Raw genomic sequence first — 13,806 nt, forward strand, 5'->3', positions numbered from 1 at the left:
CCAAAAAGTTGTTCATCCCGGACGCCGACGCCGCATTTTGCAGCTGTTGTTGTGGTCGGCTGCTGTTTTCTCCGATTCTCCGCATTCTGCTGCGAGTCGTCGGTCACGCTGGTTCCGATTTTCATCCGGTTGAGCTCGACAACAAATTGTAAAAGAAATATATACACATATAAAAAATTGGAAAAAAAATAGTTCGAAAACGTTTACAAATCAAAAATATTTATCGGCTTAAAAGGAGTTTTAAATCATTGTCTAATTGTGGTGCATACTTTGCGGCTCAAATCAGCTGCCTTTTTATGAGAGTGTATGTGTGTGTGTTTGAGAGAGCACAAGAGCGAGAGCTGACTTTGTGTGTGTGTTAAAAGTGTGCGATCGATTTTCGGTTGTCCCATGAAAACAAACAGAATCAAAAATATAAAAAATAAATGAAAAAATGTTTAAGACTTTTTAAAAGCTCATTAAGAACTACCAACAATTAAACAAAAATATTTGCCTAACTGGAGGGTCTCTCAAATAAACAAACAAAGCGGCCACTTGAGATAATGAAATTTGGTATGGCTCTCTAGAGCAACAACAAATGCGGCAAAAAGTCGCAAAAAAAAGTTTCCGATTTTGATTGCGAACAAAAACAAGCTAAAGCTTCAGGCCAAAAATAAAGAGAGAGAGAGGTGGTATAACAGTCGCTCAAAAGCTGCCGAGGGAGAGAGAGAGTGAGGGAGAAAAAAGAGAGAGTGAAAGCATAGTCCCGCTATTTTGCCGAGAGAGCTGAAGAGCACAAAAGCAATGTCCGTTTAAAGTACGCATTGCGATGCCTTTTAGCTTCAGTTTAGCTAGAGACATCGTCGTGTTTTGAACGGCTGACACAGTTTCGGAGTTCAGCGGATCGAGCGGACTACGCCACACAAGTATTCAGTTCAGTGCGCAAAAAAGGCCAAAAGGAAAACCAGAAAAACTTTTAAAATAGGCAGGATAAAAGAAGGCAGACCATACATCTTTAAAGGGCAGCAGCATACCCTTTCTGTCCTCAAGCCAGCTCTTTCAAGCAAACACACACATACACATACCCTGGCATGCATATGGCATAACACGGCCAAAAAAGGATACTCATTAGTCAGATTCTGTGTGTGATAAAGTGAAGTTTTGGTGCTAAAATCGAGTATTCAATGCAAGCAGCCCTGCACTTTATTTACAGCTTGGAAAATTGGCAAATCGGAGTGTCGGAGAAGGTTTAAACATCAAACATAAACCGAGTCATGTAGTGAGCGACCGAAGACAGCATTTTCAGCGCACAAAGAGGTATGTTATCTCTTGAAAAACCCATATTTTTAAGTGATAATTGCCTTGCAAAATAATAATAGCTTTGAATATTTATTACTTCCGTTTCTTTTTACTTTTGACAAACTCTAAATAATATTTATACTATTTATTTAGAGAATATCTAAGGAGAATGTTTATTTCATATTTAAAATTGTGTATTTGAATTGTCCTAACAAGTGGAATTTAACAATATAATTCAAGTCATAACAATAATTATGGGAAAAACAAAACAAAATGGAACCTCCCCTTAGAGGTATTGTTTTGGTTATGGAATTTCTTCTTCGATTTTAGCATTTAACGATTTTTGATGAGCTCAGTGATCCGTGAGGTCCTCAGCACACACACATACGCGCAAAAAGGGAGAGAGATAAAGGGAGAACGACAGGATACCCCGGGAAATACGAGAGAGTCTTACAAATTCATAATTTGTCTGTTTACATACAAGGACCTGGTCCCTGTATTGGTGGTTTATCGAGTGGCGCTGCCTCAATGTCCACCCGCTTGCCCCACCTGGCCACCGCCCCACCAATCCACTCCGCCCTTAATTTCCCTGAACGAAAGCGAAATTATTTTTTTATTTTGGTTTTTTTTTTTTATTTGTGGGGCACGTAGGCTCCATAACTTCCGCTCGGTCGGCTCACGCGCACACCTGTACCCACTCTCATACACAAACTTATACACACTTTTTGGCAACTCACATCGAGGGCGAGCACATTTAAAATTCTGATGAAAAGACACTTTTACTTTATTCTTTCACTCGCCGCCACACAGGAAAAAAGCATGTGATTGTCATTTCCTTGCCGTCTCCAGAAGTGGTCCATGACACTTTTATGAGCTCATCTCATATAGCAAAAGGGTACATTGTATTCAAAAAAGCATGCTTTCAGATTCCATTATGTATACAAAATCTAGATAGACAAAAATTCCTAAAGAGGGGGTTCAATTCATAAAGTGATATCGTATTACATCGAAAATACGTTAAATTTCAATACTTCCCATTTTGAAAATACTACAAATGAGCGAATAAATTAAGTTCATTTCGCACACTTTCTGAATTCAAAATGAATTAAGCCTGCCTTTTTTTCAGTGCATTGGGCATCGCACTTTTTCACATCTTTTGAGTATTGTGTGTCCGAGTGCGTGAGTGCGCTTAATTCGTGTGTGTGTGTAAATATTTTGCTTGATAAACGCTCGACACACACACACACACACACACTCGCCTATCCTCCCAGTCGCCCACATGTCGCGTAATTCAACTGTCGATTTATCACACTTAACCCGAACACACACTATACGTTTACTATCTACTATCCACCATAATCCGCACATTTCATGCAGCATCATCATCATCATCCCATGATCATCACGTCATCATCAACCGGCGGCTTATTAGGTACAAACGCTGATTAGTTGTCCAGTTTCGTGCGATTGCGTGCTGGGCTCAGATTCAGATTCAGATTCAGTCCTATTCCGTATTTAGTTTTTGTTTATCATTTTATATAAATTTGCTTAGGCTGGGGGACTATTCACGTACCAGCGCCAAAGATACATTTGTATCTATGTACGAGTATCCATGGGAGCATACAAATGCGACCAACTAGTTTGCTGGGCTTTGGGTGTCTGATATGGTTATGGTTTCTTTTTTATGGGTCTGTGAACTGCATTCTTGATTGAGATTTATGTTGCATATATGCGCTTTTATTACACAATTATTTTATATTTTGTTACACGATTTTTTTTCACCAACTACCCGAATGTTAGTTCGCTTTGATTGTAAATTTAATACAAACCATTTTTTCATTCAGTATATTCGCCAGTTTTATTCTTGGTTTTAAAATTAATTTCGGTTGCTCGTACAATAAATATTTGGTTTATCTGTTTTTGCAAATCACAGAACCATTTTCGTTAGCTTAATTTACTTTTTATACACAGGATTAACGCAATTTCAATTTAGCTATGTGACTTGGAAAATATTTCACTGAGAATGCAAACGCTTTTAAAAGGTTTTTATTCCTAGCTTACATTTGGTGAGATTTTTAATGCACAAGTTTTTAACACGGAAAATTGGCAAATACGGGAAAAAGTGTTTAAATATATTGACATGATAACAAAAAACGTGTTTAATTCCTTAAGGCTATCTTATTTTATCAAACATAAAAACCATTCAATAATTAAACTGTGTGATATTATTTTTAAAAACGAGAATTATTATGGAACTGGTGAATAAATTTGTTCCTTGATATAATTAATTCCGTGCAAACGTTGCACTTTCCAATTTGCAATCAGGCATTGCTTAACAATTCAAAAACGCATTAAATGGCCATTAATTCAATTTGTCATTTGTTTGCCTCCAGGAATTAAATATAATAAATAGGATGCCGCTGCTGCGGACTTCCGTTTATCAGTGGTTCATCCATTATCCAACCGAATCCATCAATTCGACGCACAATGCACTCCATTAAGCCGGCCTGCAATTGCCCCATCGCTTTGGTGGCGGGGGAAAGTGCAATTTCCCAGTGCCTCGCGTACAGAATATCTGCTATGCGATGTTAAGTTAATTGAATCAGTTGCAAAAATATGATTAAATCACAAAGGAAACCGCCGGGCGTGGGAACTCCGACTCCGGTTCTTTGTGTCGATTTCGAGTTCAGCGGGACTTTGGCAAACATAAAGGTCGAGCTGAAAACACCAAACACACAGAAAGCAAACAAACAAACAAAAGGCGCAATGCTTAAAGCGCAAAACACTTGAGAATTGCTTTACACTTTTCCGTTTTGGGCTTGGATTTTCCGCACGCCGTGCAATTTATGTTTTGTGAATTATTCCACACACATACATATACATTTGGCGCCCCGTCAAATAATTCGCTGAACGCTGAAAGCTGAATGCGAAATGGCAGGCAGGATTTTCTCCTTTCCTTTTTTTGGCAACCAAGGGATTCGTGTTTTGAGTTTTCCCTGCAGTCCGTGGGGAGTGCAACGCTTTTCCACTTTGCTCCTTTTGCATTCCCATTTCACGGAGAATCGACAAACTCATAAAAGTCTTGGATTCGTGTTCCGAGCGGGTAACACGCGAAAATATGAAAATAAAATTCCATAAAACAATGCGAAGGACAAACAAACGAACATAAAAAGGCAGCCATAAAATTGAAATAAAGGGGACAGTTTTATACCCACGGCAAATTTGAATATTGAATGACGAGCTAACGGAAGGCCAGAGGAAAATGTTTTTATCATCCGAAGTTTCTTACTCTTAAGAAAGTCCCATTGAGTTTCAAACTCTACAAGTTCTGCATAATTCTCGTTCTAGCTTTTAGGAAAATATCACAATACTATAATAATATAGACTTATGCTTTTTATTAAAGTTCTATAAAGTATTTGTAAACATGACCATCCTATAATGCTTTAATATTGTCTTAAAATTATATAGGTAATATTATACAAATCATATTACCAGTTCCAAGCGTATATTCTAGCTGCCTGCGTATCTCAGAACTCCCCATATCCTGTACAACGCATTCGGACTCCTTGGATGGGTATGTTTGCACTCGTACGAAGACAAGCACTTGGTAAATGGGTCGTTGCTCGTCCGTTAGAGCAGCATTAAAACGCAATTTTATTGCATATCCTCGGGAGCTTTGGGCCAGCCATCATTGTCTTAAGGGTCCGGCGATGACGATGGTCGACGACAGACCCGGGCTTCCGAATTGAACCCAACCGAACAGAAGCTCACGCAGCACAAATGGATGGCAAGGAAACGGCAAAGTACAGACGGAATACAGACACAAGACCGCAGACAAAAGGCACAAGTTTAGGGGCAACGGGGAATTGTTTAACATTAGTTTTATGCGATCCTTTTATTTGTCTGTGCCTGGGCTACTTTTATGAGTTTTCCTGTGGCCTCTGGCGATTTGTTTTCTGCTGCAGTGACTGCATGCATTCCCAATGGATTTTATTGGATTTACTACGCAAAATCGGTTCAAGCAGCATGGGCTAGAATGCAGCGAATGCAATAGGACCAAGATGAAATCCTACAGATGTTGTATATATTCATATATTACTACCCAATTTATTGGGTGTATCTTAAGGACTTTAAGAAACTTACATAATGCCAATTACTGCTCGCTTAAAAAATAGTTGTGTCGTATTTTTATAACCCGTTGGGGAGTTAAATGCGCATCAGTATACGGGAAAATAAGCTTCCACTTTCTACGCCATTTTTACAGCAGATAATCACTTATAAGCACACACACACCCACACACACACACGCTTTCAGACCGTGACGTGTACTGGGAATAAGCCGCTTGATGTGTGTGTCTGTCTGCGTTAGCCAGCATGTGTGTGTGTGTGTTAGCCCTGCTGCTCTGGGCATTAAAAGTAACCCAGGGTAAAATAAAAGCAAGTGCCAAGTGTGGCGCATGTGCCACTCAAAGGCAAACAAATGCGAAGTTCTGATGTTTCTTGGGGAATACGCGGCGTATGCGCGATTTTAGTGTGATTGTATTCGCTCAGCTTTGCTTGTAAATCGCTCACCGAGGTTTTCGCTATTGTTATCGCCGGTGCTACCAACTTTGGCTTTGCTTTAGCATGCACAGATTACCTTTAAATTGCTGGCGATTTGAGAAAACCAACCATTTTAATGTCGTAAATAAGTGCGGACGTTTCAAGATTATCAAATAAGCATTACTCTTAATTACTAATTATTTGTTATCTAAATTCTTGCTTACTCTTTATAAAACGTTTGGTAAAATAATCAACTATAATTTAAAAAACACTCTACAACAAAGCATACACCATAAATTGAAACGTTAGAGCATAATCAAATCTTAATCATAATTAATGAGATGACTGAATCTTTGATTTTAATATAGATTAATTTATTTTTTTGTTTCGATTAACTGCATGTGCATATGTTAGCACGTAGCGTGGAATATAATTTATTAATAAACTTAATAATAGCATGAGCCAGACTAATTGACAAGCGCCGAGTCTACGTAAATATTAAATAACTTTGTAATTATTGTAACAAATTACAAATTATTGATGCGAGGTCCAATTAAAATTCAATTTAATTTCCAACGCGTTTTCCGTTTAATTTTTGCATATTGTTATTGTTGCTGTCGTGTGATTGGCGTAATTGTTGCTGTGGCTGCAATTTGGCTGATGCCACAAATTGAATAACTCAGGCAAGTGCACACGAGCGCACACGCCCAATACGATATGATATGGTCGGTCCCAGGCCTCAGATCCACTTTCTATGCCCGGACAGGCAACGCTCTGATTATTTGTAATAAGCAGCCCAATTAAAACTCTTACGCTTTTATGAGCATAATTATCGGGGGAGCAACAACGGCAGGGCCTGTTATCAACACAATCATCGCTCGCCCGGCATCAATATTGATTGATGCGTGCTGTTGCCAATGGATGGATGCAACGAGTGCATTATGCAGCTTGAATAGCTCAAATTGAGTTCGAGTTGTGGCAGGGCGCACGGTTCACAGGTCGTATGCGCAACGTGGCCAGGGCGTATAAAGGATGCTGATGACGTTCCTTGCGTTTAATTAACCAGCCTGAGGTACATTCTGCTGCTCTGTTGTTCTGTTGGATGGGTCCCTCGGCCTGGATTTTGTGGTCAGGAAATATTCACCATATATACAGTCCTTTATGGCTGTGACGTCACTTGCCAGGCTTTCGCATTGTATGCTTGGTTTCGACGGCAGTTGGCAGATCGATGGTTGCCCTTTGGCAGTGGCGCCCCAAAGGCGAACGCTTTTATTTCTTGCGTCATTTCATATGAAAGCAGCACTCACATTTGACATTTTACAGCATCATCATCGGCATCAGTTGAAAAGGGACGAAGGGATCGAAAAGGAACGTCCATTAGGGACTGGACGTTGAGTATTCATAATCATTGAGTCCATAGACGCTACTTATACAGCCACAGTTCACAGGTCGGATACTTAATATTCAAGCTGATTATTGTTATTTGATTGTAGTAGCTTAATGGGATGAGCGGTAGTGTCTGTATTTGTATTTTATTAGTTTTATGAAAGTACAGCTAGTTCGTTTTCTTGTTCTTTTGGGATTATCCATCTTATTATCGCCATCTTTAAAATTCTATTATCAAATCGTATTTCATTTGCTGGTTCCATTTTGCATTCTCTCTAGGTTAACGACTCTATATATTTCATAACCAACTGCAAGCTGAAAACACATAAATATGAAGTGAAACTGCCATAAATTCTAGTCGAGACCTGCGGTGCACGTTTTTGGGTCGTGTGCCGCGTACGTGTCCCGGGGACTCCCCAAACTTGCCCAGGTTACTTAATATAGAACTTTTGCCCCAAAAACACACACACTCGCACACATGTCCTTTCTCGCGCGCGAGTGTGTGTGTGCGTGAGTGCTTGTGTGTCGGAGGCAGGAACAGTCAGAAATGGCGGCTTCGCCTAAGTTCAGCTGAGTTGCTGTTGGCTGTTGACTTGTCATTCCCCGATTATTGATTTTTTTATTTCGGCTTTGAGTGCAGCACACCCACGGGTAAGCCGAGCAGACCCAAGACATCGACACCAAGGGCAGGGGTCTGTGTGCTCGAGGGCTAGTGCCGTGGGAGCTGGGAGCCCGCCCGAGAGAGATTCGCACATGCCATGGAGTGCAGGGAGAAAAAACTATCGGCACTAATAAGCAATTAACTATTTTTGTTTACCAAATATCTTTATTTACTTTTTCTTAGAAAAATATTCAGATGCACCTCTTCTTATTTTGTTGATATATATTAATTTTTTACGGAAGTCAAAATGTTGCTATAAATTTCCTTCATGTGTTCCTGAGACTGCAAACGGAATAGGAATACGGCAAGGAGCTGAAAGGGAACTGCTCCTGGGATGACGATGGCCACGACGACGTGGCTGCGGTGATATCATCAAGGTCAGTCACACGGTCGCAGGCGGAGGCAAGCGGAGCGCCAACCTGAATAAGTCGCGCTAAATTGAGCGTCTCAGCGTTAACGAGACCCGGTGACGGGCGAGAGCCACTAAAGCCAAACTCGTGCCCCGGACGTACTTCCGGCGCCACCCAGCCCCCTATCCACCCACCTCCTGAAGCCCTCAGCTCCCGTTGCCCACTGCCCCATGCCCCATTCCGCTCACTCCCACCTCTCGGGGGACACTTCAATCGCCGCAGCCGCCACATGCGGCGCCATGCAATAAAAAACTAAGCGCTACTGGCTCTCGGTTTTTTCGTCTCCTACTGTGCAATTTCCACATTTTAGTGGGTAGTTTTTCCACACACTCTAGCGAGGTATAGAACTTCTGGCACATATCGAAATGAAAATCTTTAATATCGTTTCCATATGCCGAATTTAATAAAGGTGTAGCTTATAGTTTCAGTTACACGTGTGGTATCATTTTATTTGTGTCTGAATGCTACTATTGTACTCACAAGAAATAATTTAGAATTATTTGGTTTATGAATTCTGGTTTCGAACTTTAAAAAATCGTTTTGATATAAATATAAAAAATCTTTTATAAAAAATGAAATGATTATATTATTATTTTTTTAAAACTCGAATGACTAGAATTCTTAGAGTCGTTTTGTGTATGGGAATAATAAGAAGTTGTGGACGCGTTGGTTTTTCGGTTTTCTCCGCCTCCGAGCCACGCCCTAGCATTTATTTTATAGTTCGCCTGGCGCCAGACATTCGCTTAATGGCCGGACTAAAGGCCTCTGATCGGAGTCCTGCCGCCTGGCAAATGAAAAGGTCAAATGGTCAGTGAAAACTTGATGATGATTGTGCCTCATTAAAGCAGATGGCCATATTTTTTGGGGTTTAAAGATTGCGCAGCGGTTAATAGACCGGAAGAAAGTGCACTTAAATGACTTGGAAAATATTAAGTAAGATTTGTTTAGCGAGATATACCTACAAGTTTTCTAGCTTTAATGGTGTCGCTCGAAACTGTTGTTTAATTTAATTTTCTTTACGCCTGGCTGTCATGTGACTGAAGTTTGCAACTAATTTTAAACCATGTCTTAGACAAGAGACACCATTTTGGCCAATTGTCCTTTGATTATTCAGCCCATAATACAAACCTGTCCCTCATTCCTTGCCTTTAATATCAGGGGGATCCAATTAAGCTTCGCTGACTGGCGGTCACCTGCCCTCCATTACCCTCTTCAAGTCATCAATTAAAGCAGACACATCTAACCTCGTACACAGAAAACAATTTCTTAAAACTCTTAAAAAAATGTAAATAAAAAAAAAGAATTTATAATCTTATAAAATTGGCAGACAAACTCGTTACGAAAGTGTAAATTTATTTTTAAATATTTAGATTCTTTGAAATTAGTAAAATTAATTAGTAAATGTCGTTAGTAAGCTACACTTACTAATGAAAATATTAAATATTTTTTCGGGCTATATAGTGTGATATTCATTAAAGTGAAACAATATGAACGCCAAACATGAAAACCTCGTAAACAAAAATGAAAACACAAGCAGAACTCTGTTAACTTTTCCCACTCACTCGGCTTTTCCGAGTTTTAATTTTTCCCCCGTCATTTTTTGGTGTCTCTCTCGTTTTTGTTTTTGTTTCGCTTGCCTTTGTGTTGTTTACCCTTTGGCTTTTACCATTTCGTTTTGTCGTTGGCCATGTTTTTTTTCGCATTTGCCAAATTTTGAAAACAAACGCAAGGGAAATAAACAAGCGATGGGGGCGGAAAAGCGCAGAATATAGAGAAGCTTGATTGGGGGCCGGGAGAAAATCGGGGGTGTGCCAAACCTTTTTCCTCTGCTATTGCTGTGACCTTTGGCCAACAAAGCTGACCCGTCGACGGGGGAGGTGAGGTTGTGGGAAAAGCGGCCGGTGGGCGGTGCCTTTCACCTGTGCCACCTGGTCATGTCCTTGTCATCGTCGTCATCAGCAACGCTCGCTGCTCGCTGCGCGCCGAAACTTTTGAAATTATAATTTAATTTGAATGTCATTAAAATTTTCGCGCTCTCCACTTGCTCTCTCTAACGCTCATTTTCCGGCTGTCGCTTTCCTGCTCGCTGGGTTATCATATCCATGGCAGCACTCGAAGGATTTCCATGGAAAGGTAAAAGAGGAGGACTACAAAACAAGAAAACTATGCCACACAGAAAATATGTTGCCACAATAAAAACAAGGTTGGTAGGAGATGCATCTCAATTAAAATGGTTTAGATATAGGTGTTTTTTAATTCGTGTGAATGCCTTTGTGAATAAATTAAGTTGCTGAAACAACATGTTTTTGAATCTCAATTTCTCATATCATGTTGATGATGGCAAGAATAAAATAAAAAAAATAGTTAAGCTTTAATCATATCATATATTTCTCTGAATTTTGATGACAATCTCATAAATTGCTGAATTTTCTCTGTCGTTGATTCAAATTAAGACTTCTTCTTACAGTTAAAACACACTTCTCTGCATTTTAGTGCTTGAGCCAACTTTGAAGTTGCAACTTTATGAACACACAGTTGCCACGGAAAAATGCTCGAGTCAGCTGAAACTAAGCGCTTAAATTGTGAGCTTCACGTCTCTGACAGACATCAAATAAAATAAGATAAATACAACTTTTGGTCGCTTTTCCCATCCTTAAGTAAATCCTCACTAACTCAGGATAAAAATGCGCATGTTTACGGAAAAGTTCTAGGAAAAACGGTAGCTCGGAAAAGCGGAGGGAAAAACTGCTGCAACCGCAAGAAATTAAGAAAATATTCACTTAGGGCAGAACGTCTTATCTGTCGAGAAACAGGCAGCGACAATTTTGAAATACGGCTGGAAAAGCGAGGGTTGCCAGGGAAAACTCGTGAAAAATGCAAAGAACCTGAGGAAAATTAAGCTAATTTGGATAAAATGTGCACTCTGTGAAGGGGGTGCCGGCGGGGTTTTAAAAACAAATTAAATTGCCAACCTGCAACTCGCATTTCGGTGGCGTCTTAATGCCATTTTAATTGTGCAGCTAAATAACATTTAAATTACTGCGGTGCCAGCTGAGAAGGCCTCTTTATTCCTTTGTCCTTTCGCAGACAAGTTGCAGGCAAAAGGATCGGAAAAGGACTTTCCAGGCCCGCGGGCGTTGCAACTGCAGGGGGCATGGCAGCAGTGTTATTACACGAGCTCCGACTTCTAATGGTCTGTCAGCATGCAAGGCCCAGTCCAAAGAAAATTTAAGTTTCTTGGCTTAATTCAGTGCCAGGAATTGCTGCAGTTCGAAACGTCAAGGACATAAAGTGAAAAAGTCATTTGCCACCGGGAAATTCTAGTTTTCCTTGCCCAACTGCAGCCTCCCAAAATGAATTTATCGAGAAATGTCAGAAAGCAGGAAAACAGCCCGAGCTCATAAAATGTTTATTTAACATTGGAATGTGTGAGAGTCAAATGAAACTTGTATTTTATACTTTGGACTTCGTTATGTTATATTTATATATATTATTATCGATTTCTCATTTCATAATCTACTAACATGTGTGAAAAAAAAACGTTTGTGTATTCAGCAAAACATTTAATTAGTGTGCCTTTGAAATGCACATAAATCGTTACTTCACCCTTTCTATTCATAGCAATGGTTCACTTTTCCATTGCACCAGTGCCAGATATTTCGAATCAGCGCAAAAAGCCTCTGGGCTTCAATGGTTTACTCGGCTACTTCGGTTTGAAAAGATATTTGCTTAAATCGGTCAAGTGACTCTAATGAAAGCGTATAAGAAAATATGTTTAACGACGTTGCAGGCAAAGCCTTAGAGAGCGATATGCGCCACTCGAGAGAATCCCAGCGAATCCTGTGAGTGGCCCCCGCTGCAGGTGTGTGGGCAACCCGGCGGGTGTTGGGAGATGGGTGGATACAGGTGGCACTCGAAAAGTCTTAAATGCAAACCGAGACCAAGAAAGGAGGCAGCTTTGCATCTCTGCTCAAGTGGTAAACACACAGACTAACCCAAAGGCAAACACATAAATATTGCAGCATACAAACGGGGGCAGACGACACACACACACACAGACACAGGCGCACAAGCACCCAACAAGTCAACTCGTCCTTGTGTTTGTGTGTTTGCAGTGACAGAAAACTGAGAAAAATGTGCATGCGACGAAGGCGGATCTCTAATTATTTTAAAATAAAATGGCTAGTATAGGCACATATGTACATACAAAAATTACAAAAAATATAAATTATTATAAATTAACTTATACTTCCACACATCTTCAAATTAAGGACATTTATTAATACTATATAATATATAACTACTGGCTTTTCTACGTGCAGCCACAGAAATGAAAATACCCCATTATTTTTTTTTTTTTTTTTTTTTGGAGTAACTAATTCTATTTATTAAGATTTCAAAAGGAATCGTTCAGTAATTCCTCTGAACTTAACCTAATGTGTGATAAAGATAAATGAGACCAAGTGGTATCTTAATTATAAAGTACAAAAGAAAATGTAATATGTTATGTTATCCTCCGGGTAAGGAGATCGCTGGGGTGTACCCTCTTCAGTCTTCGGAGAGAGATGGGATCAGCTAGGATAGTTGCTAGTCGGTTCGGGTGGGCCATAAGCCTGTCGGCATAACGGCTGCTGTGGAAATTAATCTGATCCCCAAGAAGGGTAACTTTCAGATCTCTTTCGATGACTATGTTCGTCACGTACCAGGGGAGCCCAGATGCGTGACGTGCAGCTCTTGACTGGACCACACGGAGCCTATTAAGCTGGGATTTGGCGGCAGTTCCCCACACCTGGATGGCATAACTCCACGTTGGAGCGAGAATGGCTTTGATTAAAAGAGCCTTAGAGCTCATTTGAAGTTTGCTGGAGTGGAAGAGCCAGTCGAGCTTTTTTAGCTTCGCCAGTGACTTTGATTTGACCGACGTGATGTGGGCCCCCCAGGTCAGTCTCCGATCTAGATGAACTCCTAGGTAGCAGTGCGATCTAGCATTGGTGATAGGGCTTCCATTGAAGGTCAGATCTGTGCAGGTTCCGGGTCGCAGGGAAAAAGTTACACAGGCTGACTTTGAGGAGTTAATGGCCACATTCCATTTGGCAGTCCATTTTTCAAATACCCCATTATGGAGCTCAGACAAATAGTTTAATGCCTGTTCCTTCTGTTTGCAGTTCAAACACATCCGCAGACGGAGAAGAAGAGCCGAGCAGCCGGAGTGGGCGCTGCAAAAGTGCAACAGCTGCGCAGGAAACCGAAACGAATAGAGGACGCCAACTGAAAACCATTTCCAACTCTAAGCCAAGTCCAATAAATCCGAGACTAGATTCGAGTGGCGAGTACCGAGCAACTAGTACCACGTTTCCAGTTCCCAGATTCCGGATTTCAAAGCTGCTGCGGCGGGAGAATGTGTAGTGCAACCCACGGGCGGCAGCTTCAAGTGGCAATTGTGGCAGCAGCGGCGAACTCAACCGGATAATAAGTTGTGGATGCGGCTTGCAGCGCCGGGCAGGCATCCCGAATCCGCCAGACACACC

General features: G+C 40.7%; 1 long non-coding RNA gene across 3 annotated transcripts; it reads left to right on the forward strand.

Moving 5' to 3' along the window:
- The first annotated feature begins 52 nt into the window (after positions 1 to 52).
- Positions 53 to 13,762, forward strand: LOC116801403. 3 transcript variants are annotated; one of them, XR_004361987.1, is made up of 3 exons: positions 53 to 148; positions 1,193 to 1,296; positions 13,444 to 13,762. It is a non-coding gene; the product is annotated as an uncharacterized LOC116801403 (long non-coding RNA). The 3 variants fall into 3 exon arrangements; XR_004361986.1 differs by having other exon boundaries at positions 60 to 148; positions 1,174 to 1,296; XR_004361988.1 differs by lacking the exon at positions 53 to 148 and adding an exon at positions 246 to 261.
- Positions 13,763 to 13,806: the final 44 nt, after the last annotated feature.

The sequence above is a fragment of the Drosophila sechellia genome, chromosome 3R (assembly GCF_004382195.2).
Source record: "Drosophila sechellia strain sech25 chromosome 3R, ASM438219v1, whole genome shotgun sequence".
Classification (NCBI taxonomy): Eukaryota; Metazoa; Arthropoda; class Insecta; order Diptera; family Drosophilidae; genus Drosophila; species Drosophila sechellia.